Below are 22,366 nucleotides of genomic sequence, written 5' to 3' on the forward strand. Positions count from 1 at the left end.
AACTGGCGTTCTTCACAGACTTTATGCAATTTTGCAACTCTAAAAGAAGGCAACCCTGTAACCAATCCTCTGGACTGTATTAATTTTAGCCTTTGCACATTTGCATGTCCAATACGTTTATGCCATATTTCAATATCTACAACTACTCCTTTTCCTTTAGCATACATAGCAACATCCATTGCAAGAATTCCAGCATCTAAAGTGAACATTCGGCCAACTCTACTTCCTTTTGCAACCAACCTGCACTTATCATTAAAGTCTTCTACAAAACAACCTTTTGCATTGAATCGGACCTGCAACCCCTGGTCTACCATTTGGCCAATAGACACTAGATTCTTTGTAATTGATGGCACATGTAATACATCTGTCACACTCTTTGTCTGGCCATCATACAAGGACAAGGGAACCTTTCCAATGTGTGAAATTGGGTGGCATGAATCATTACCCATCTGCACATAACCTGGGTTTTTAAGTCCTACATCTCTCCAAACCATTCAACATGATTGGTCATATGATTAGATGCACTTGAATCGACATACCATACATCGCCATGTGTCCCCTTTCCTGTAACTTCATTCATCATATGCTGCATAACAAACAGACGCTCATTTTGTTCTTCATTCTGTTGTGAAGTTGATGGATAGTTTCCTTGCTACAATTTACCACTACGAATATCATCCTTCTTTGCATAGCAATGGGCTGCAATATGGCCTATTTTTCCACAATAATGACAAACAATAGAAAAATTTCCAAAACCTTATTCTTCCATCCACCTCTTCCTCTAGAGCTCCCCCTGCCTTTAAAGTTTCCTCTGCCTCCAAAAACCTACATTTCACTAAATTGCTGATTGAACCTGTTTTGCTGGTTATCGCAGCACGTCCCATACCACGGCCTCTCGAAGAGGATCTACCATGTCCCCTTCTTGAACTTGAGTAAAATGCTTGAACCTGTTCACCATTTTTTTCAGATGAGTCACCTTGCATATTGATCTCTTCGGTAATCATGAGAGAGATCAACTCATCAAAATCTGGAAATGGCTTCCATGCATATACTGAAGTAACAAATGATTTCCATGCCTGCTCGTTGTTAAGGCCACTCAAAGTGGATGAAACCAAATCATCATCATCAAGCATTGCATCAATCGTTGCTAAAGCATCTGCAATGCTCCTCACCTTCAATACATACTCATTGAGAGACATTTTCCCTTTCTTCAAGGCATTCAACTCTTTCTTGAGTTGAATCTTTCGTGCCTTTGTATTTATTGAAAACATGTTCTAAAAAATTGTCCAAGCTGCATGTGAATTTTCTGCATTCTTGATATGTCCCAACATCGTATTATCAATGATTGCAGATAACCAGTACATCACCTTTTTGTCTTTCGCATTCCATTCTTTCCATACCTTTAATTCATCTGCAGTTGGAGGGATATGCAGCTCTGTCTCCTTTTCTTCACCTGATATAAACTCATAAAGGCCCTTTCCAATGAGGAAGTTCATCACACGGATCTTCCATGAAGGGTAGTTGCTCTTGTCAAGCTTCTCAATAATGGGATTTCCATTGTTCTCTGCCATTATCACAAACAAGGATACAACACAGCAAGCTAGTGTTCTGCAATCTTTCACAACACGTGCACAGCACTACACCAAGCAACCTTTTTCATTGACTGCACAATAGTACATATAATATGCAACCTATTTGCAGATAAACCTTATGTTTGCTTCCTGAAAACACCTCAAAAATTACAAATTCATAATTTGTAACCTGTGCACCCACTTTCGGTCAATACAACCGAAATCACAGTGTACCATGAAACTGTTGTCCACAACCTTGCGACTCTAAAACGGGGCCTGAAACAGCCTCAGACGCCCAAAATAACTGTGGGAAAGCCCTATTGAACCTATCTGCAAAATATACAGTGCTCTGATTGTACACCAAATCTCACAGCAATCTGAGATTTTTGCTCAATCACCCTGCTTTCGGTGCCTCCACAGGCACTATCCAAGAGAGAGAGTGGAAGAATGGGAGAGCTTCTTACATGTTGCTTGCTTGCTTAAACCTTGCTTCTTCTCCTTCACTTCAGCCTTCATAATCAGCCTCTCTCACAGTGTCACGGCTGGATTTGCTTGAGCTACTGTGCCAAACACACATTGAATACAGAAGAGGAAGCTCACTCAAGAACACAAGAAGAGAGGGAGGCCAAAACGTTTCCTTACTGATTTTTCTTGTTCTTTCACACACTATACACAAAGTAAAGATAAGATACAATATAAAGGAAAGTGGCCTTCTAAGTCAAATAGTGCATAACCAACTACACTAATCGACTGGCATTATATCTTTGCCAACTGTAGGTAGGTGTAACAAACTAAATATAATAGGTGATAAGTTAGTGGCCATGTGAGTATCATAATGACCACCAATGTGCTAAGTGTAAACGTGCGGATTCATCTAGCCAGGCGGTCGACCCATCATCAATGTCCACATGTGTTGAGCTTGCCATCTCAACAAAAATGGCATGATTCGGATTCTAACTTAACAATTCCTAAAGGTCGAATGTTGGTAGAACCTTGTGAGAAGCCTCCCAGTTCTCTGGGACCAACCTGCTGTAGAGCAGGCCCATTGAGGTTCTGCCCAGCCGCTTCCCTCAATGGGCATTCTTTAGTTATCTAATCAGGTCCTATCACATTTATGTGTGGCATTTAAAATCAGCTTCCTTCGTTAAGCCGTTTAGGGAACGGGATTCATTTACGTAACTTATGGTACTAACACAAAAGCAAAATCAAACAGGTTCCTTGGAAGCAAACTTTATATTAACATCTTAACCAAGATACAAATCTTTTCCAAAAAGGACGGATTTTGTAATCCGTGAGAATGCATCTTATTTCCTCCAAGTTTCCACCCTTGTCCTAGTAACAGGGCCTCGAGAATCTATCTCAAGACACGTAGATTGTTTGAGTAGGACCTAGAGGCAGAAAATTTATAGTCAGAGCCCCCTTGACATCTAAGCATCCTCCTACATTCAAACTAACCCACGAAGAGACCTCTTGGGGTGGGTTCGGCCCACGTTCCTGTCACAGTTATTTGGAACCCCTTTGGCTAGGGTTGGCGGCTAGTTGGGGGTAGCTTGGCGTGCCCTCCTTGAATTCAACATGATTCATTATTCAAATTTCTTTTGTGAGCTTGGGTCATACATTCCTTTCAGAGACATTGAATCTACATTTAGAAGCACAAACAACAATGAAGGTGAGTGTTCAGGACATCTACTAAGATGGAGTTCTCGTCTTCAAACCCTTAGCGTTGCCCTTCTTGGGTCTTTCTTGCCTTGGCATCATTTTCCATTATTTTATGAGGGATAGAGAGTACCCTCTTTCCAACCTCACTTTTATGTAATAGGGGTGAGCAATTACACTATAGTTTCAAATGACAACTTCCCTAGGTTACTACCCTTTGGTTCTTATCTTAAGATCTTGGTCTAGGGTTTTATTTGGTCAGTTGGTAACCATTTTTCCGTCTTAGAGTTTTTCATGATTCTAAGTTTACCCTAGGGTTTCCTTTCCTCAGGATAGTAGGAACTTTTGTTCATTTCTCTCACAAGTTGAGCGTAAACTAAGTCTATTTACCATTCTAAAATAGTTGCGAGCATCGAATGTAATGTGTCGAATAGTCATTCGTCTTGTGGATACAATATTCAAGTTTCTTGTGTTAACTTTGAGAAATATCATATTTTGAACATGATATTTCCAAGAGTGTTTTGGGACCCTTCGCAGTTGGTTATTGGGATAGAGACCACAGAGCATGTTGACTATGAGTCAAAATATGGTCATAAGGACAACTTGACCAATTTGCGACTAAAGTCCTAGTTGAGTCAAACTAACTCTTGGCTTCATTTATCATGCGGAATTTCATTTACCAAACCGGCCCTTGCAATCAAGCTTAACCTTTCACATGCGCCTCTTGAATCTACATTTTTAGATGCATCCCTATTATGTGGTGCAACTAAGGCTATTCATGATGCTACATAAATTTAGATGCATGTCTTTGATGATACGATGTGGAATTCCCATTCATGAAAATTTATTCTAGTGTGCTTATACAAAACATAAAGCGTGACTAAGTATTTAGATGCGAGCATACATGAGCTCATCATACCTAACATAATCGTGAGATAATTCATTCCAATGGTCTTTAGGATGCAATTGACTTACATGGCATATTTGCATACTTTGGTAACCTAAGATGCACTTGCAAAAGAATTCGAGCCTAATACTCAACTTAATACTACAACAATCCATAGATGCTGTCTATTTGTGGCAATTCATGGTTATTAAGCCTTTTTCAACTATCTTTTGAGTTATGCAAGTTACAGGATGCAAAGTATGACTTCTTCCTAATGATGTCCATGCTTTAATATTCCATTCAAGGTACTAGACATGGTAGCGGTACCTAATCTTGGGGTGTCAAATTAGTGTTTACACTCAATATCCTGTTTGTGTTGGTGGTAGCATCTTTGCCCGATCCTTATTTTGTAGTTGTGGCCTTTCTGGTTACTTGCGAGAGTTTGCACTTCGGGGCCATCATAGAGTTGTGGAATACGGCCTTCACTTCTCTCAAAGGATTCCTTGGTGTCAGAGTTCCCTACGCCTTGTCTTGACTTTCGTGATCTCCTCATCCACTTAAAGTCTGTCGATGGATAGATCTTGGGGAATGTCAATGGGGAGAGAGGGTACTCAAGCCTTCGCCCAAGAATGGAATTGTCCTTGGGTCTCCTCTCTCTCTCTCTCTAGATTTCCCTTCCCTCTCCTCTCTCTCTCATTCTCTTCTTCACTACCTCTCGCTCTCCTTCTCTCCCTTCACAAATTGGTAGCGAGGGGGGGGGGGAGAAGAATAACATCTCTGTTGAAAGGAAGGGGGGATGATTTATAAGGGAATATTGGTGATAATTAAAGGGGGGAGAGGGAGGAAGAGGATTGGCATCATTTCTTAAGGGGGGGTGGGGGTTTATAGGGGGAGGAAGGAAGGGTGTTATGGGGGTATTGACATGGGGCCCCCTTCCTCTGCCTTCACCTTGGCAGCTAGACTGGCCCTCCCACTGTCGCAGCACGTAGGGTTGAAGGTCACCATAGAGGTTTAGCAAGAGAAGAATGTGTGGGGGTTCAAGAGCTTAGACTTCAGAGATGGTAGAGATAAGAGAAGGGTTGAAGGTTTCAAGCCAAGTTCTTGAAGATAAGAGACAGCAGGGTGAAGGAAGATTTAGGGAGAGGAGTAGACGGAAGAGAAGGGTCGAAGAAATTGAAAATGTAGAAGAATACTCAAAAAAATAATTAGAAAATGTAGAAGAATACTAATAGAGATTAAGCTTGTCAATTTCTTTCAGTATTATGAGAAGTTATAACTCTAATAGACAAAAACGTGTATAAAATAATACCTTCCTCTATGTTGTTCAAAGCATCAGATCACCAATCTGATGCTTCCATTGGCTCCAAAAAAGGGGTAAAATACTAGCACACCTGACCAGAATTCTTCCAGATCACTCCTTCTTCATCTCCCCCTTCGAAGTATTGTTCACTGCGTGAAAACAACGATCGTGCATCACACGATTTCATCAATCTCTCTTTTTACATATCTCAAATTGGCTGAAAACTACATGCTTTCTTTTACATGTCATCCTAATCTAGAAGTTGTCTATAGTTTTACGGATTTTTACAAGAGATAATATCTAGAATGTCAAAAATTGGCTAAAACTTATCCAAAAATATCTACTATTTTGAACCATGGACACTAACACTGATACCTAAAGTGGCATTGGCTCTCTAAATCTAAAAAGAAGCCACACTCCAGATTTTTTTACACAATGTGTGTGTAGTGGCACGAAATCCATCCCCTCCTAACCTACACATCCTCTAGCATGTGCCAAAGTCTTATGGATTTGCAGTGTCAGAAGAAGTATCTTCTGCCATGTCAAGTCTTCATCTTCTGCCTCTTCTTCTTCCTCTATGTCTTCATGCTCTTGAATTATATTTAAGTCTTCTAACTCATATGTTGAACTTTCTCTTCATTTGAAGAGCTTGATTCTTTTTCCAGCTATGGGTATCTTTATGTTGGTCCCATCCAATTTAGCCAATGAATATGTGGCATTGTCATGAATGACCCTTACCACATACGGTACAAAGCAACACTTTACCATCAACCTAGAAGCACTGTATTGATTGTCTAGGCTATTGTCATAGACAAGCACCCAGTCATTTTCTTGAATTGCTCTTGGTCGAAGTCAATGTTGCTTATCAAATCTTCTTTTGTTCTTTAGTCTTGCTATCTCTTTAGCTTCTCAATAGTTTCTTGAACAACTTTAGGCCTTCTTTCTAGCTACCATATGTGCAAAGTCAGCAACTCTTCTCTACTAATGCCTTCCTCCCAAGGTAGAAAACTCCATGTGAGAATAGATTCTTCAATTGGCATAATTGGTTGGTGTCCATGTATAATTTCAGCTAGCATATAGCCAGTCACTAGACTGTGAGTAGTCCGGTCAGCCCATAATGCAAAAGGTAGCATTTTAGGCCATTCTTTGATCTTTCCTCTACAAGACTTTGCTAGAGCTTTGAGAATAGGTTGATGACCTCTCTCACTCTTTCCATTGCCTTCAAGATTGTAGGCTGATGTCAAAGCCAACTTGATACCCATTTGAGCAAAGAAGTTGCGTGCCTCATCAACATCCAATTCTCCTCTATCTGCAATTACTTTATCCACACAACTGTATCTGCAAAACACATCTTCAAGAAAAAAATGACAAACAACTTGAGCAGTCTTGGTTGTTAAGGCTTTGCCTTCCACTTGATTGGTTAGATCTTCTCTCTTGCAAGCACTAAATACTGCATATTCCATATTACTGTAGGCATGGTTACAAGATCAATAACCCATCTATAATGTATAGACAAGGGATAAGTCGGTTGTAACCCATCTCAATGCTTGACCATATAATACATCTGACACACATAACAGGTTTCAAAAAAGTGTGCTATGTCCCAATACATGTTTTGCCACCAATATTTTTCTTTGGCTTTACTAAAGATTCCCCATATGCCTCTATGGCCAGTCCACATGCTTTCATGAAATTCCTTCATTACCTATTATTGCAATCTTTTGTTACCAAAACTCAGACAGTCACTCCTTTCTTCTTCTTTGTGTACTTCCATAGATGTCCTTCTTTAAGAAAAAAGCCATGAGCTTTCCTCTTGATATGCTTGAACTCCTCATCAGTCCAAGTCTCCTTCTTCTTCGTTGTGCTCAAATACTCACCCATCTTTAGCCAATCTTCTTCATAATCTTCTTCAAGGAAATGAACTAGAACTTTAGAAATGCAATGAGCATGCTAGGTTCTAGTTGAGCACCCTATTGTTTTCAGCTTTGGACCATTATATGCAGTAATTGAAAAGGTATTTTCCGCAGCCATGGAATGAAATTTAGAAGTATAGATTCTTCAACTTCATCTTCTTCCATCAGCTCTTCTTCATTGTCATATCTTGCACATGATAGCATGTTAGCAACTGGATTCGCATGTCCTACAATATGCTTTAATTTAGGGTTGAGAGATTTAATATATGCAATACATATTAGCATAGCAATGTCAGGTGTAGATCAATTGGCAATCATGCCCAAGAGTGGAAGACAATCAGTTTCTACCACTATGGAAGCACCTATAAAGTATTCACAATCACACTTTAATGCCATCCCCACAATTCCCTTTTAACTTGTGCATGCCTTCTTTGATGTTCATTGAGAACCTTTGCCCCAAAACAAATTGCATACCTATTACCTTCAAGGTCTTCTTGGCCAACATCCCATCCTATCCCAATGGGACTTGTATCCACAGTAAGGATGATGGGTTGACCATTTGAATAATCAGCCCTTTTGAGAGTGGGGCTGAGATTAACAACTTCTTTAGTTTACTTACAGTGAGAGTATGCCCTTCCCCCCAAGAGAATCTTTGGCCTTTCCTTAATAATTGATAAAGATTTTTGGCGACATGAGAAAAATGTGGTATCCATATGAGATAGAATACACATGCGCTAAGAAATCTTCTCACCTCTAAGATATTTGTGCATTTTTCTTGCATTCTGTTGATGGCATCTATCTTGATTGGTGAAGGTTTGTTTCCATAGGGGCCACATAGATGTCCGACCACTAGGACTTCTTCTACTCCAAAAATCGACTTAGCTCCAAAAAGTGTAAGATGAACTCCTTCTAACTTTGTCAAAATCCTATCACAATCATGAATATGGTTAACTACAAATGTCTTGCAGCCATCTTCATCAAGCTCCTCATTCTTTTCATTGAATTCACATCTCTTGATAGGTACATCATCAAGAAATGGAAGAGTAAGTTGTGGAATAATGTCCCTTAAGACTTTGTGCATGGCATTCATCATATGGGCTACGGAATTTGTTGTACCTTGTGGTAGAGTGCACATGCGAACCAATCCAAGAGGTGTCTTCATTGTGGTAGTGTCTCGGCTTTCTAATGAAAGTTAAAATTAGTCATATCCTGAATACAGGTTGCCCATAGAATAAATTGCTCTACCTGCAAAAGCTTCAGGAATCTCGTTAACAATTGGACCCAAACCAACATTTTGGATTGTGACACAATTAACAAGCTGTAGATCTTGGATGAATCGTAAGGATCCGTTTTTCTTGGGCACGGTAAAGTGCTGAAGAAGGTTCCAAAATCTTCATTCTGATCTTTTCATTTAGAAGTTTCGGTAATTTGGACAAATGCGCCCTTGGAACAGGAATAGGATTGAGGTTCCAAGGCATATGTGGGACCGTAAAAATGACCATAGGAGCCACAATATTTGGATCCACATAGCCTATTTCACTTGGTTGAAATCCAAAAGCTTTTTCATGTTTCATTAGCATTTGCATAAAAGAGTGTTTTTCAGCCGCAGCAAAAGGAAAGTATTTTCACCTATTTTGAGATCTTTTATACTTTCAGATGTGAACTTGTAACCAATGTTGGAAGGATCACGAAGACTTGGCTGATTACCCTATCAGCTAACCCTTCACTTTCAAGAGGCAGTGGGACTGCCACAGGCTTGACTTTCTTATCCACCGTCTTGTATTTTGACTCCACTTGCGCTTCAGCCTTGTTGAGTAAACCAATGTCTTCCTGCTCAACAAATTCTTGAATTGTTTGATAAAAATCTAATGTACATACTTCTATGGACTGATTTTCAGCCTAATTTTTTGCATGAGCAGCTGCATATATTTCAGCCAATGTGTTAGTAGTAATCAATAAATTAAAAAATGCCCATTTTCAACCATCATGTCATAAGTTTTCAACTCCCTTTTTACATGACATAAATATTTTCTTTTAGCTTTAGTCATGGCTAGAAGAGACTTATAACAATCCATACTATTGGTTGTACATACATACAGATTTACTAGACAGTTTCTACAGCCCAAAAACCCTTGAATTCTTGGACATTAAGAGGCATAGGATAATCACGCAGTCGATCTCTGTTTTGATGATGGTTAATACACATAGTAAGAAATTGGACAGCTCGTTCATTATCCTTGCTTCGGATTCAAGCATAGGAAGAATCATCATCAAGAGCTTTTGTTTCCAAGCGGACTTCAGAAATGTAAGGTTTCCTAAGAATGATAGGGTAACTACAAGAGTCTTGAACAAAAAGGTGAAAATTGTCTTTTATGTCTCCAATAGTTACCTGCACATTAGGACATGTAGCATATAACTCTCCAGAAGGGTTGTTTGCAGCTCTCATTTGCCAACCTGGATCAACATCTATGGGCCATCTACCACTTTTGTAGAGACTCCTTGCCATGACATTTATCTCTGAGCCATGGTCTAAGAGTGCAATACATGGTGTTTCTTTTTCTCCAATTTTGACGATTGTCTCCGTTGTTGCTCTTGCCCAATGCGTATAGGAGTAGTGACTGCTTGGAATGAACCAAGCCTCTTCCTCCTCATGCATGTGCTGTAGACGGCCTTTTTTTTTAGAGGTGGGCTATCCAACTGGTCTAGTCGGCCAAGGAATATTATATTTACCGTTGGGCCACGGCCCCCTCATCTAGTGCATTTTTTGCAAGGCTTTCAAGTAAGAGAACTCCTATTTTGATCATAAGGATGCTATATCTTTGATAGCACGATCCATTTGATCTATTGCCTGCATCCATACTTTAGATTGCACATTAACTTTACATGCTTTCAAACTTAATTTAGTTGGCTCAATTTGTAGCCCATAGGTAGCTGCATCAATTGTTACATAGGCATTCTTTACAGCTAAATCTTCTAATCTTTTCTTCATTCCACCATTGCCAAAATTTGGCTCGAGTGGAAGACCAATTTCAATTGCATGAATTTTTTCGTCTTTCCAAAAGACGAGCTTCTGTGCTTCAACCTCACGGAAGGCTGAACACTCCCTCTTGTCATGTTGTTAGCTATCACACCAAATAGAGCACCTCTTAAAGCCTTCTATCATGGGTCTTTGAGTTGATGAACGTCCTCGTTCTTCAACTTTGACATCCAACTTCTCCACCTTGGAACTAATTTCTCTAAGATTCAGATGAAGGTCATGCATGCTTTTAATGAGTTCATCTATGACATCATTTTTAGAAGGAACTGAAGAAGAAAGAGTTGGTTAATTAGTCAAAGGAATAGGGGATTTTGAAGGTCGGACAAGCTCCATCAATGGAGTTGTTGAAGTTGAAGTAGAGCCCAATCTTAGTCTCATCCGCTCTCTTGGAGCAATCATGTTAACTGCATCAATAACATCTATCCATGCAGTCTTGACTCCTGATTTGAAGGTATCATCTTCTAGGCGATCAAGAAGCTTCTCTTGCAGAATGGAATCTGCAGTCTTAAGGAATGATTCAATCTTCTGACCTTCCATACTTTGTTGATCTTCAACATCAATTTGTCCAAATTTACTTTCAAACTCGTGATATAAAGCTGTTGCAGCTAAACCTTTGTTGGGTTTCTCAACCCAATCAGTGAAACTTTTCTTCGTCATTAGGCGAGAGTATTTTAAGAAGAATTCTTCGCGTAGGTCTTTTTTGAATGCAGCCCAATCTGCATCTTACTAAAAAAGACCATGGATTCTTTCCTGAAGACCATGCTTGGCTAGCCTGGAAAAATAACGACTCCATGCATGTTGTGGTACACCAAAGAAGAGCATTTTTTCAGCATACAAGCGAATAAAAACAAAGACATTTTGACCATTAAATTGTTTTAATTCATGTCTAGCTTCCTCTAGGGCCTTGATAGCTGTGGAATCAATCTTATCTTCGTCTTGCCTTTGTTGTTGTTGTAACATTTGGATTTGTTGTTGCTGAGTCTGCTGCACTATTATGTGCACCAATTGTTGTAGAGTATCTCCTGAAGAATTTCCCATCTTGGAGTTCTCTTACACTGACCGGCACATCGAGTTCACCAATGTCGCAGCGCGTAGGGTTGAAGGTCACCACAGGGGTTTGGAAAGAGAAGAATGTATGGGGGTTCAAGAGCTTAGACTCCAGAGATGGTAGAGATAAGAGAAGGGTTGAAGGTTTCAAGCCAAGTTCTTGAAGATAAGAGACAGTAGGGTGAAGGTAGATTTAGGGAGAGGAGTAGACGGAAGAGAAGGGGTTCGAAGAAATTAAAGACATAAAAGAATACTCAAAAAAATAATTAGAAAATGTAGAAGAATACTAACAGAGATGAAGCTTGTCAATTTCTTTTAGCATTATGAGAAGATATAACTCTAATAGACCAAAACGTGTATAAAATAATACCTTCCTCTATGCTACTCAGATCGCCAATCTAATGCTTCCATTGGCTCCAAAAGGGAGGTAAAATACCAGCACACTTGGCTAGAATTCCGCCGGATCACTCCTTCTTCATCTCCCCCTTCTCAGAGTGTTGTTTACTGCCTAAAAACAACGATAGCGTGTCGTTCGATTTCATCAATCTCTCTTTTTACATAAAATCCTCTCAAATTGGCTGAAAGCTACATGCTTTCTTTTACATGTCATCCTAATCTAGAATTTGTCTATAGTTTTATGGTTTTTTACAAGAGATAATATCTAGAATATCAAAATTTGGCTAAAACTGGTCCAAAAAAATCTAATATTTGAACCATGGATACTAAAACTAATGCCTAAAGTGGCATTGGCTCTCTAAACCTAAAAGGAAGCCACACTCTAGATTTTTTTATACGGTGTGCGTGTAGTGGCATGACACCACCATGCAAACTATGCCTCTTGGAAGAAGGAGAGATATTGGGGGTTGGAGGGGGCTCACATGTGCCCCTCCCCCCATTGCAATTGTCATCTTCGTGATCCTCAACTCCTCTACCCGCCATGCCACACCTTTTTCTGTTGTGATCTCCTCCTCCACCCCTATTGAATGCCAGTCGTTACTTCCCTCTCCTCCGTTTTTTCCGAGTTTAACTCCCCCTCCCACCACCAACCATAATGGCATTGACAAGGAGGAGACGTAATTAAAAATATTACGTTATTTTTAAATTGATTCATTAAAATAAAAAGGGGGGAAAGACCTTACGACACAATGGTGGATCCATGTTGCATCCTCTTTTGGATAGTCCTTCCACTGGATGAGATACTCTTTGAGGGTTCTACTCCTCAATCCTTTTTCCCGAGTGTCTAGGATTCTATCTGGTCAGAGCTCAAGGACTCCTTGGCTTGGCATTACAACTTGTTGATCATTGAGTACATGGCTAGGATTGAATACATATGTCTTTAGTAGTCTAAAATGGAATACATTGTAAACCTTTACATTCTCATGGAGTTGGAGTTTGTAGGCACTCGTCCCTAGGCCTTTGAGGAGCTGTAGGGTCTGAGTAGGATCCACAATACCTTGGACTCAGTTTCTTAAATTCTCCTAGTGATAAGGAGCTCTTCTTGGGTCGTACACAAATAAAAACCATATCTCCTTCTTTGAAGAGTTGCTCTTGTCTATTTAGATCGCATAATGTCTTATCTTATGGCTTTGACTTGCTCCTCCATCTCCTCAAACATTTTCTTGGAAGCTTCTACCCTCAAGGTAGGATCCGAAAAGATCAGTGGAGTATGACAATCATGCCCATACAATGCTTGAAAAGGTGTCATTTGAATACTTTGATTGTAGGAATCATTATAGGATACCAATGGTAGATATTGGATCCATTTCCTGGGTCTGCGACAGCAATATGCCCTAAGAATGTCTTCAATGACTTGGTTGACTCTCTCCGTTTGATCCTTCTAGGTAGTCCATGGAGTCTGAATATCTCCTTGATGAACAATTTGGAAATATTTGAAGCTTTATAGTTTGTCTTGATTGGAATGAGGTGTGTAACCTTAGTGAGCATGTCTACTTTAACCATAATTGAATTGTACCCTCCTTGAATTGAAGGTAACCCGACAACAAAGTCCATGCTGATAAATTCCCACTTCATTCGGGGGATATCAAGAGGTTGCAGCTTCCTAGGCATCTTGACATGTTCTGCCTTAATGCGTTGGCAAGACAAACATTGCGTGACATATTTGAGCACATCTTCTTTAATTCTTTCCCAATGGTAACTTTCCTTGACCGTGTTGAGGGTCTTGACATATTTGGGGGATGGCCTGAAAAGGGGGAGTCATGTGCTTCCCAGAGTATTCTCTATTTGAGTTTCTTGCTTGAGGGTATGCATAATCTTGTCTTGAAATAGACAAGTCTCTCATTGACTAAAAATTCCTGATACTTGACCTTAAGTCTAGGGACTTGGTCCTTTTCCAAAATCTCCTTCATCATCTTAAGATATTTTGGGTCATGGCTAGCTTCCTCCTTTGCTAATTCAAGGATAGGGTTACTAGGTATTCACACCATGGTTGTGAATGATCTTGTCATTGAGGGTTCCTCCATAATAAGAGAGTTGAGGAATGCTTTGTGACTTAAGGCATTAGCGACTACATTCCCTTTTCCAAGAGTTTTAGAATCACTGTTGTCACTAAGCTATGCTTGAGTTGATCAAAACTTGATCATTCAATGGGCGTCCACACTATGGCAACCTACTTTTTCAGCAAATTTGTGAGGGGTACTGCGATTAAGGCATAGTCCTTAATGAAGATCCTCTACCAACCTATTAATCCAAGAAAGCTATACACTTCTTTGACAAAAGTTGGTGGAGGCCACTCTTGGACATCCTTGACCTTTGTAGGATCTACAGAGATTCCTTCATTTGACACAATAAATCCAAGATATTCAATTTGCTTCTTGAGGAAGGCACACTATTTCTTCTTAGCATAGAGCTTATGAGTCCTCATGGTCTCAAGGACGATGTGGACTTGGATTTGTGGTCCCCTTCTTCCTTGAAATAAACCAAGGTATCATCAAAGAAGACAAGCACAAAATCATCAAGATATGGTCTAAAAATATCTTGATTAGTTAATCCAAAAGACATTACTGTGAATTTGAAATGACCATATATGGTGTTGAATGCTATCTTAGGAATATCCTCTTCTTTGACACGGATCTGATAGTATCTTGACCTCAAATTAATCTTGGAAAAGATTTTTGCTCTCCCTGCAATCAAACAAGTAACTCGTCTATCCTTGGGATAGCATATTTATTCTTGATGGTTACTTGGTTCAGGCCTCTATAATTGATGCAAAGGTAAAGTGTACCATCCTTCTTCTTTTGGGAATAAGACTAGAGCTCCCCAAGGAGAATTTCTAGGGCGTATGTACCCTTGGTCCAATAGCTATTTGAGTTGTTCCTTTAACTCAATAGCTTTAGGAATAGACATCTTGTAGGGCCTTTTTATGACTGGTGCAGCTCCTAGTGTTAGCTTAATTTCATGATCCACTTCCCTAGGTGGTGGTAATTCATTCAACTCTTCTGGGAACACATCCGCATACTCTTTTAGCCATGATGGTTCTTCATTGGTATTCTCTACTTGTTCCACTTTATTTAGCTTGATCAGTTAGATGGGTAATCCTTTCCCATGTTGCCTTAGCTAACTGGATCTTTGGTTTACCTGCTTCTCCTTGTGTTGTTACCTACTCAGTTATAGGATTGCAAAAGGAGACTTGTCCTTACCCATAATGAATGTGAGCATCATTGGGGATTAGCCAATCCATTCCGAGTAGAGACTCATGGAATCCTAGATTCATTACCCTGAACTTAATAGATGTGGCCTCATTTCTAAGTAGGAATTCCACCTTAGCAGTTTGTTTAGTGTGAGCGATTTCTCACCCATTTGCTAGTTTGATAAGTAGAGTGGGTGCAGCTACAGTGGATATTCCTAACCTTCTTGCACAAGCTAGTGAAATGAAAGAATGAGTGTTTCCACAATCAATCAAGGTTTTGAAATTCTTACCTTGGTAATCTGATGGTATTTGGATCACGGAGAATTGGCGGTTCGAACCCTTTTTATGAAGAGCGGTATGAATAGATGCCCTCTCAATCTCAGCTTCCATGGATGGGTCTTCTTCTTCATTGATTCCCTTAGTGGAGATATTGGAAGTTTTTGCCCTTTTCATTACTGCATGACTGCAGCCGCAGGTAGCTCTGGCTTGGCCACTGAATTTTCATTGCTGATGCTGCTCACTGCCAAGTTTGGGGCATTCTCTTTTGAAGTGCCTAGGTTCATTACAGTAAAAAAATCATAGGCTTTGATCACTTCTTTGAGTGGGGACAAAGTCACTGATTGCATTTTCCCTCGGCTTCTTCTATTGGCCTTGACTCTGTCCTCGTGCCCTCTTGAATTGAGCTTTCAATATTCCTGGATTCTGGTCTTTATGGGACCAAGGTTTATTATTCCTAGGCTTTGGCTATGGACTTATTGGGAAATAGATCCCGCTCTTATCAATGCATCTTGCAAATCTGAATGACGCATTGATTCCAACCAAGTGTTCAATGGTGGGTTCATCTCATCAAAGAACTTCGGGGAATACTCATTGTCGGGATATATTTCAACAAGGAGACAAATCTCGAGTAGTATGCCTCTAGAGACAGGCCCAACTGTTTCAACTTGAAGAACTCATTCATCTTCTAAGTTCTGTATGCAAGTGGCATTCTGTTTATTTGGTGGGTGCAACAGTTAGTTGATTTTATTACAATTACATGTGTGTTACCGTGCAACGTAAGAGAGGGAAAAAAGAGAAAAAAAACCGGCAATGGGTGGGGTTGTCTGGAAAGTCTGATACCACATCCTCAAAAAAAAAAAAAAAGGAAATGCACAATCCACAAATATTCCACACAATGGACAAAAGGTCGACTAAAACTAGCCGTCCTGTCGTACAGAAAAATAAAAAAAACAACTAACACATTGACCACAAATAATAAAACCAATGATACGTATGACCAAAACAAAAAGATGGATATGTTGGGATGTTGAATTGATTGGGATTTATGTTTATAATTTGTATTTTTTTAGTTAGTTTGTTTTTTTTAATAATAGGTTTTTTTGTTTCTTTTTTTTGTTTCTTTTTTCTAGGAGGTGAACATGAAATTTCAATAGCCAATCATGAGCATTAAATGTCAAAAAGGTATTCAGATTTAATTCACATTTTTTAGCTCATTTTTTAGATTTAAAATGAATTTTACATGAATTTGGGCATCAAAATTAGGGTTTTGTCTCCAAATAATACTTTGGCCAATTAGGAAAGAATTTTCAATTGAGAAATGATTGACAAAAGAGACAAGGAAGTTTGTAGGATTTTTTGAATTTTTTTTGAAATTATGTCGGTATTTTTATCAAATTTTAATGAATTTTTGCCAATTTTTTAAATATTTTTGAAAAAAAGTTCAATTTTCAAATTTTCTGCAAAAAAATTTCTGAGATTTCCAGTTTGAAAAATATTTCAATTGTTTGCAAAAATATTGGAGTTTTTTCAAGAATTTTTGTGTAATTTTTTTATTTTAATTGAATTTTAATGAATATTTGAAATTTTTAATGTGTTTTTAGAGATTTCGGGATTTGAAGTACTTGTGACTACATATGAACAGCTGCTGATGACTGTGACTACGTAGGAATGGCTGCAAGACCCTACTGCACGATCAAGGCGGACGCGCGTCCTCGCACGCGAACATCCACTGACACCAAAACGGCGACCGCAGTGCCCGAAGGGGGGGCGGACAAGGGGGAGGGGCAAAGGATGGAGGAAGGGGGTGGGACAGGGGGCTTAGGTGGTGGGGGAGGTAAATGAAGAGAAGGGGAGGGGTAAATGTGGGGAGGGATCAAATTGAGGGGAAGGGGGGGTTAAATTTAGGAGAAGGGGGTTAACGGTTAAGGTACGGGATTAGGGAGGGGTTAGAAAAAGGGGGGTGGAAAATTTTGCCCTGGGGGGGGGGGGGGCAGGACAAGGGAGTGGGGGTGAAGGAGGAAGAGGAGGAAGGGGTGGGAGGGGCAGCGCACAGGAAGCGGCGGCGCGGTGGGCGTACAGGCGATGGCGGTGGCGGCGGGCACGAAGCAGCAGGGCGACGGGCAGGAAGCAGCGGGGGTGGGCGTACAGGTGACAACGGCAATGGGTAGGAAGCGGCAACGACGGGTGGAGAGGTGGGCGACAGGGGAGAATAAGGGGAGGAGGAAGGGAAGAGAAGGAGGAGGGGAGGAGAGAAGAAGGGGGGGAGGATAAGAGAAGGGGGAGAGGAGAAGGAGGAGGGGAGGAGAGAAGGAGGGGGGGAGGAGGAGAGAAGGAGGGGGGAGGAGAGGGAGGAGGGGAGGAGAGAAGGAGGGGGGAGGAGAAGAGAAGGGGGAGAGTAGAAGGAGGAGGGGGAGGAGAAAAGAAGGGGGGAAGGAGATGGAGGAGGGGAAGGAGAAGAGAAGGGGCAGGGGAAGCAGAAGGGAAAGAAGAAGAAGCAGAGAGAGAGAGAGAGAGGGGGGGAGGGGTCGAGGAGAGAGAAGAAAAAGAAGAGAGGGAGAAAGAAAAGGAGAGGGAGAGAGGAGAGGGGAGGGGTGGGAAACTGTTGGGGAGGGGGGGTTTTTTTAATGAATTAATTTACTAAAAATAAATAAATTAAAAAATTAAAATTAAGAACCATAAGGGAAAAAAAACCCACCCCCTCGTCCCGCGCATAAGCACGGGACGAGGGCAAAAAGTTTGTAGTTGCAGGAAGCAACGGGGGCAGGATGGCGGCACGGGTGCGGGAGGATGCGAGACCCGAGAGGCATAATAGGCGCAAATATCTCGGAAAATGTATAAAACCCAAACCGTGAACCAAAACGAAGGTGGAAAAAAGGAAAAGTGTGCAAAAAGGCATGCCGGACATGTCTATCATGTTAGAACATAGTTCCGACAAAGATAAGATTCGTGCACATGGAAAAATCCAAAAATCAAACTCGAAAAGAGATTCGAAAATTAATATGCAATGATCCGTGCACCGGAATAGAGAACAGTAAAAATAAAAAATGTCTAGAAAATTTTAATCTTTAGGGCTGTCACATCATATCTCAGTTTGGATGGGGTTAAAAGGTGTTCGCATGGAAAAAACAAGAAAATGGCACTAAAAAGCACCAATGAAAATTAATAACAAAAAATCCAGAGGGCAAAACAGGGCAGAGAAAAAAGAAGAATTGTGCAGGAAGGGTGTTTGGACAAGGGTATCTAGTCAGAATGGAATTTTGAAGAGAATAGGACAGGTTCACATGGAAAAAGGGCAGAACAACGCATGAAAAAGACACGAAAACTCACAAAAATTAATAACAAACAACCCGTATAGCAGAAGGACAAGGTGTAAAAAGAAAATGTGCCCAAGGGAAGGTGTAGGACAGGGCTGGTATGTTAGATTATTGTTTTGAAGCGATAACGATGCATTCACATGGAAATATATCCAATGAGTGGAAATCGCTTCAAAAATTAATAACTCAAAAACAGTAAGCCAGAACAAGGGGATGTAAAAAGAAAAAGTGTGTCAGTCAAAGGGACAAACTAGGTTATGACATTAGATGTCATGTCCAGTGGACGTAGGATGCATTCACATGGAAAAACATAAAATTGTTCAAAATGGGATAGCGGATGAACCGTAAATCGAAACAAGGGTGTATAAAAAGGAAAAATGGCCAATTCGGAGGGACGAACAAGGTTATAAGCTTGGATGTGAGTCTCAGTGAACGTAGGGTGCATTCACATGGAAAGATGGCAAAACAAAGGATAAAGAAAAACGGACAAGGAACAACCCCGAGGACAGGGTGAAATAGAAAGAATGAGTGGGACAGGGACCCCATCAGAGCATAGAAAATGAATTTCCTCATTTGGATGTGGATAGATGTATTTCTATGATGATATGCAGAATAGATGCGCAGGGACGCGTCCCCACACTTAAGACCATACCGGGTAGGGTTAGATGCAACAACATAACCTAGGACTCGTCAATTGACTGAACTCTAGCATCCTCACAATTAAAACATAACATACACTTGCAATCATAAAAATAGGGTTAGAAAGACTTGGCCCGTTTCGCGTATGGTCAAAGGAACCGTCACTACTACAGAAGGGTTGGAGTCGGCTCTGCAGCAGGAGGTACTACGACTTGCTCCACCAGCGTTTGGCTAGCATGGCAGGGACCATGCAGCAACACCCAGGGAGATAGCTGGTTGATGAAGCCTGTCGGGGTAGATGTCATTGACGAAGGATAGTCACTCAACTCACGGGTACTCAAATGGAATAAGAGAACAGTCACTCGCCCCATAACTTACATCACTCGAGTTAATATTGATGGAAACCCAGATCTCACACCCGGTTTAGGAAGCGACAAGGGGGTGGTGCAGAGGGAGTATGCCACGGTGCACAATTGATGGTGCATCAATGCATCCAATCCCGTCTGGCATAGGTGCAAGCAGGAAGGCCAGGGAGCCTGGCAGTACCGTGTATAGAACAGAGTGATGTGTCCTGTGCTGATGGCAAATACCTATCCCGTAGAGGCAGAGAGAAACAGAAATGTACATGATGCCAATTGTCATAACGTCCCTCAATCCTTGCCTCTCAATAATTGCTTGAAGAAACACCCGTCACACTCAACGCACCCTCTATCTCACGCTCTATTGAAAGATAGAGAGGGCAGCCCATTCCTCAAACCCATTGATGTAATCCTCACTGTCACTTGTGTAGAGGTTGTATGCCTTGTGCACATTTGATGGTGCAATAGTGCATCCTGCCCTATGCCGGCATACAGTGCAAGAAGGAAGGCCAAGGAGCCTTATGGTGCAGTGCACAAGAACACATCATGCGTTGTGCATTGAGAGGCCTATCTCGTACGTGCAACACTCCATTCACACATTTCACCTCTCATTTGATTTGAAGGAAAATAATGGTCACTCACCCCACCCTCTGTCTCACTTTCTTATAGATACAGAGGGTAGCCCATATACACGTCTCCATTCTGTTAGGATAAAAGCTCACATGACTCAAGGGGTTGATGATGAAGATCGTGTCGGCTGTTGTTGTCATGAAGATATTGAAGACAAGGCGTATCCAACGAGGTAGCCAACAAGTCTCGTACTTCAATGATTTGTAAAAAATGTCATTTGTTAAGAAGAGCAGACGGCGGACTGATATTGCAAAGACATCGCACCAAGGGAGGTGGCTTCAAATTACGTGCTGAAAAGATGCTGCTGGTGAGTCAGCTATCCTAAACTGCAGGGTGTTACCACCTTTTCCACAGTTAGCTTCCCACCCAAGGGTGTTTCCACCTTTTCTTGGAATGAGGCCTCATGAGGAGAATCATAAGGGCTATCAGAAGCACGAAGAGAAGGATGGTGCGACACCCAAAAGGGAGAGGGTAGGTCGACTGTGATTGTCAAGATCCCTAGGGAGGGAAGTACTTCTTCAGACGATAGCCATTGATCAGAAAAGGAGCATCAGAGGCATCAATGGTCTGCACCTAAACAGAGCCATTAGGATTGACAGCAAGTACCTTGTACGGGCCCATCCACCGGTGTTGAAGCTTTCCAGGAAACTTGCCAAATCTCAAATCATAGGCTAGGACAAAATCACCTTCTTTGAACTCCTTGTGCTTGATAAAACTATCATGATAGGCCTTGCGTCGCACTTGAGTGGTTTCCATACATTGTAGGGCCATTCACAAAATCTCATCTAAATATTCCAAGTGCAAAAGGCGGCGTTGCAGTGACTTATCATCTCCCAAGCGTTCTTTAACTACTACTCGCAAAGAGGGAAATTCCAGTTCAACAGGGAAGATGACTTCTGTACCTTCTGTACCATACACCAGCTGGAAAGGGGTCTGTCCTGTAGCTACCTTATGGGAAGTTCTGTATGCCTAGAGGGCCTCTATAAGTCGATCATCCCAGTCGCGAGGATGTGTGGCAATTGTTCTTGTCAGGATCGAGTAGAGGATGAGATTGGTGACTTCAACTTAGCCGTTGGCTCTGGGGTAGTAAAGACTGGATTTGCAATGGCGGATTTTATATAGCTCTATCAGCTCCTCCATGATTTTCTTAAGGAAATGAGTACCTTTGTCACTTACCAACTTGAGGGGATTGCCAAAACGGGTGATAATATTCTTGTACATGAACAAGGCTATGTTGTTACCATCATCCCGCTTTAGAGCTTTAGCTTCACACCACTTATGACATAATCCGTACATACTAAGATGTATCTATTTTGCTTCCATCTAGTGGGTGGATCAATGGGACCCACAAAATCAATCCCCCACTTCTCGAACGGCTTTAGGGGAAGAATAGATTGCAGTGGCATGGCACTTGTTTTGGTGGGTTTCCCCATTCGATGACAAGCATTACATCTCTTGCACTAGTCATATGCATCCTTGTGTAGGATCGACCACCAGTATCCTACCAACAGAGACTTCCTGGCTGTTGCTTCTCCTGCGAAGTGTCCACCACATGGTTCTTCATGGCATGCTTTCAATACTATCCCGATTTCATCCCCTGTAACATATCTTCGAAGCACTTCATCCTTGCCTCTTTTGTACAGTGCACCGCCTAGAAAAGTGTAGGGGGATGATTCTAACAGAAGCTTCTTCTTCTCACAGCTTGAGATGCCAGGAGGAAACTGTTGAGTGGCCAGGAGGTTGGCTATGTATGTATACCAGGGAGTAATTTTTTCAACTAGAAACAAGGAAGCATCAGGAAGGTCTAGATCATCATGTTCCTATTCTACATTTTGAGGAATCCATGATAGATGATCGGCTAGGACATGGGAACGGCTAGGCTTAGTGACCACTTCAAAATTGAACTCCTAGAATAGGAGCAACCATCTCATCAGTCGCCCTTTAACATCTACTTTGTTCATCAGGAAGGACAGGGCTTCATGATCCACGTAGAACTTGAAATGTGTTGACAGTAGATAGTGTCTAAAATTCTTTAGTGCAAACACCATTGCCAAGCACTCAAGCTTTGTCACTGTGTAGTTTCATTCCC

This window comes from Lygodium microphyllum, chromosome 5 (assembly GCF_053477565.2).
Source record: "Lygodium microphyllum isolate KBCC chromosome 5, Lygodium_microphyllum_v1.1.10, whole genome shotgun sequence".
NCBI classification, from domain to species: Eukaryota; Viridiplantae; Streptophyta; class Polypodiopsida; order Schizaeales; family Lygodiaceae; genus Lygodium; species Lygodium microphyllum.